The sequence below is a fragment of the Oncorhynchus keta genome, chromosome 12 (assembly GCF_023373465.1).
Source record: "Oncorhynchus keta strain PuntledgeMale-10-30-2019 chromosome 12, Oket_V2, whole genome shotgun sequence".
NCBI lineage: Eukaryota > Metazoa > Chordata > Actinopteri > Salmoniformes > Salmonidae > Oncorhynchus > Oncorhynchus keta.
The window spans coordinates 56,201,594-56,206,384 of NC_068432.1; the positions used below are offsets into that span (position 1 = coordinate 56,201,594).

The 4,791-nt window shown below is 41.6% G+C and overlaps 1 long non-coding RNA gene across 1 annotated transcript; it reads left to right on the top strand.

The window, feature by feature from the left end:
- Positions 1-627: 627 nt before the first annotated feature.
- Positions 628-1,674, top strand: LOC127906548 (uncharacterized). Its single transcript, XR_008061834.1, has 3 exons — positions 628-793; positions 983-1,058; positions 1,628-1,674. It is a non-coding gene; the product is annotated as an uncharacterized LOC127906548 (long non-coding RNA).
- Positions 1,675-4,791: the final 3,117 nt, after the last annotated feature.

The window sequence follows — 4,791 nt, forward strand, 5'->3', positions numbered from 1 at the left end:
ACACCCTGTATATAGCCTCCACATTGACTCTGTACCGTAATACCCTGTATATAGCCTCCACATTGACTCTGTACCGGTTTCCCCTGTATATAGCCTACACATTGACTCTGTACCGGTACCCCCTGTATATAGCCTCCACATTGACTCTGTACTGTAACACCCTGTATATAGCCTCCACACTGACTCTGTACCGGTACCCCCTGTATACAGCCTCCACATTGACTCTGTACAGGGGCTTGTAAGTAACCATTTCACTGTGAGGTCTACTACACCTGTTGTATTCAGTATTTCGCTGTGAGGTCTACTACACCTGTTGTATTCAGCATTTCACTGTGAGGTCTACTACACCTGTTGTATTCAGCATTTCACTGTGAGGTCTACTACACCTGTTGAATTCAGCATTTCACTGTGAGGTCTACTACACCTGTTGTATTCAGCATTTCACTGTAAGGTCTACTACACCTGTTGTATTCAGCATTTCACTGTAAGGTCTACTACATCTGTTGTATTCAGCATTTCACTGTAAGGTCTACTACACCTGTTGTATTCAGCATTCCACTGTAAGGTCTACTACACCTGTTGTATTCATCATTTCACTGTGAGATCTACTACACCTGTTGTATTCAGCATTTCACTGTAAGGTCTACTACACCTGTTGTATTCATCATTTCACTGTGAGGTCTACTACACCTGTTGTATTCAGCATTTCACTGTGAGGTCTACTACACCTGTTGTATTCAGCATTTCACTGTGAGGTCTACTACACCTGTTGTATTCAGCATTTCACTGTAAGGTCTACTACACCTGTTGTATTCAGCATTTCACTGTAAGGTCTACTACACCTGTTGTATTCAGCATTTCACTGTAAGGTCTACTACACCTGTTGTATTCAGTATTTCGCTGTAAGGTCTACTACACCTGTTGTATTCAGCATTTCACTGTGAGTCTACTACACCTGTTGAATTCAGCATTTCACTGTGAGGTCTACTACACCTGTTGTATTCAGCATTTCACTGTAAGGTCTACTACACCTGTTGTATTCAGCATTCCACTGTAAGGTCTACTACACCTGTTGTATTCATCATTTCACTGTGAGATCTACTACACCTGTTGTATTCAGCATTTCACTGTAAGGTCTACTACACCTGTTGTATTCATCATTTCACTGTGAGGTCTACTACACCTGTTGTATTCAGCATTTCACTGTGAGGTCTACTACACCTGTTGTATTCAGCATTTCACTGTGAGGTCTACTACACCTGTTGTATTCAGCATTTCACTGTATCAACACTACACCTGTTGTATTCAGCATTTCACTGTGAGGTCTACTACACCTGTTGTATTCAGCATTTCACTGTAAGGTCTACTACACCTGTTGTATTCAGTATTTCGCTGTAAGGTCTACTACACCTGTTGTATTCAGCATTTCACTGTGAGGTCTACTACACCTGTTGTATTCAGCATTTCACTGTAAGGTCTACTACACCTGTTGTATTCAGCATTTCACTGTAAGGTCTACTACATCTGTTGTATTCAGCATTTCACTGTAAGGTCTACTACACCTGTTGTATTCAGCATTTCACTGTGAGGTCTACTACACCTGTTGTATTCAGCATTTCACTGTGAGGTCTACTACACCTGTTGTATTCAGCATTCCACTGTAAGGTCTACTACACCTATTGTATTCATCATTTCACTGTGAGGTCTACTACACCTGTTGTATTCAGCATTTCACTGTAAGGTCTACTACACCTGTTGTATTCATCATTTCACTGTGAGGTCTACTACACCTGTTGTATTCAGCATTTCACTGTAAGGTCTACTACACCTGTTGTATTCAGCATTTCACTGTGAGGTCTACTACACCTGTTGTATTCAGCATTTCACTGTAAGGTCTACTACACCTGTTGTATTCAGCATTTCACTGTAAGGTCTACTACACCTGTTGTATTCAGCATTTCACTGTAAGGTCTACTACACCTGTTGTATTCAGCATTTCACTGTAAGGTCTACTACACCTGTTGTATTCAGCATTTCACTGTGAGGTCTACTACACCTGTTGTATTCAGCATTTCACTGTAAGGTCTACTACACCTGTTGTATTCAGCATTTCACTGTAAGGTCTACAACACCTGTTGTATTCAGCATTTCACTGTAAGGTCTACTACACCTGTTGTATTCAGCATTTCACTGTAAGGTCTACTACACCTGTTGTATTCAGCATTTCACTGTGAGGTCTACTACACCTGTTGTATTCAGCATTTCACTGTAAGGTCTACTACATCTGTTGTATTCAGCATTTCACTGTAAGGTCTACTACACCTGTTGTATTCAGCATTTCACTGTGAGGTCTACTACACCTGTTGTATTCAGCATTTCACTGTAAGGTCTACTACACCTGTTGTATTCAGCATTTCACTGTGAGGTCTACAACACCTGTTGTATTCAGCATTTCACTGTAAGGTCTACTACACCTGTTGTATTCAGCATTTCACTGTGAGGTCTACAACACCTGTTGTATTCAGCATTTCACTGTGAGGTCTACAACACCTGTTGTATTCAGCATTTCACTGTAAGGTCTACTACACCTGTTGTATTCAGCATTTCACTGTGAGGTCTACAACACCTGTTGTATTCAGCATTTCACTGTAAGGTCTACTACACCTGTTGTATTCAGCATTTCACTGTAAGGTCTACAACACCTGTTGTATTCAATTTCACTGTACATCTACAACACCTGTTGTATTCAGCATTTCACTGTAAGGTCTACACACTGTTGTATTCAGCATTTCACTGTGAGGTCTACTACACCTGTTGTATTCAGCATTTCACTGTAAGGTCTACTACACCTGTTGTATTCAGCATTTCACTGTAAGGTCTACTACACCTGTTGTATTCAGCATTTCACTGATAACTACTACACCTGTTGTATTCAGCATTTCACTGTAAGGTCTACTACACCTGTTGTATTCAGCATTTCACTGTGAGGTCTACTACACCTGTTGTATTCAGCATTTCACTGTAAGGTCTACAACACCTGTTGTATTCAGCATTTCACTGTAAGGTCTACTACACCTGTTGTATTCAGCATTTCACTGTGAGGTCTACAACACCTGTTGTATTCAGCATTTCACTGTAAGGTCTACTACACCTGTTGTATTCAGCATTTCACTGTAAGGTCTACTACACCTGTTGTATTCAGCATTTCACTGTGAGGTCTACTACATCTGTTCTATTCAGCATTTCACTGTGAGGTCTACTACACCTGTTGTATTCAGCATTTCACTGTGAGGTCTACTACACCTGTTGTATTCGGCGCAATTGACTAATAACATCTGATTTGATTTAACAAGACGAGTCCCTACGTCTTAAAGCAGAGTGAAACGGTGTTGAAATAGTTGCAGGCAGGCGATTGGCTATTGCTTCAAATCCTATTATAACAATTGGATGACTCTGGGAGGTTCAGTAAGCTTGGATGTTTTCCACCACCCTGCATCCACCTGCTGACTTGCTTCTGAAGCTAAGCAGGGTTGATCCCTGGATGGGAGACCAGATGATGCTGGAGGTGATGTCCGCGGTCCAGTAGGAGACACCCTTTCCTCTGGTCTGAATAAAAACCCCATCCCAATTCCCCAGGTGCAGTGAATGGGGACATTGCCCTGTGTAGGGTACTGTATTTCAAATGGGATGTTAAACGGGTGTCCTGACTCTCTGTGGTCACTAAAGATGTCTTGGCACTTATTGTAAGAATAGGGGTGTAAACCCAGTTCTCCTGGATAAATTCCCAATCTGGCCCTCATACACCTAATCATCCCCAACATGCAAAAGTATTCACCCCCCTTTGCATTTTTCCTATTTGGTTGCCTTACAACTTGGGTGTTGAATCATTTGATCAACACAACACAATATTTATAAGATACAAAATGTTTTTAATTGTGAAACAAACAAGAAATAAGACAAAAAAAAAACAAAAAAACTTGAACGTGCAGAACTATTCACCCCCCAAAGTCAATACTTTGTAGAGCCACCTTTTGCACCAATTAATGCTGAAAGTCTCTTGGTGGTATTTCACTATAAGCCTGGCACATCTGGCCACGGGGGGGTTTTGCCCATTCTTCAAGGCAAAACTGCTCCAGCACCTTTGAGTTGGATGGGTTCCGCTTGTGTACAGTAAGTCATACCACAGATTCTCAATTGGATTCCAAGACATTTGAATGTTTCCCCTTAAACAACACAAGTGTTGCTTTAGCAGTATGCTTAGGATCATTGTCCTGCTGGAAGGTGAACCTCCGTCCCAGTCTCAAATCTCTGGAAGACTGAAACAGGTTTCCCTCAAGAAGTTCCATGTATTTAGCGCCATCCATCATTCCTTCAATTCTGACCAGTTTCCCAGTCCCTGCTGATGAAAAACATCCCCATAGCATGATGCTGCCTCCACCATGCTTCACTGTGGGGAGGGATGGTGTTCTCGGAATGTGCCAGACATAGTGTTTTCCTTGATGGCCAAAAAGCTACATTTTAGTCTCATCTGACCAGAATACCTTCTTCCAGACGTTTGGGAAGTCTCCCACATGCCTTTTAAGGGAACAGAGCAAAAGTAGTTGAATTTTTTCTTCAAGCAATGGCTTTCTAAGGCCACTCTTCAAGTAAACCCAGCTCTGTGTAGTGTACGGCTTCAAATGGTCCTATGGACAGATACTCCAATCTCCGCTGTGGAGCTTTGCAGCTCCTTCAGGGTTATCTTTATCTCTTTGTTCCTCTCTATTTATGCCTTATCTAAAGCTGAAATAA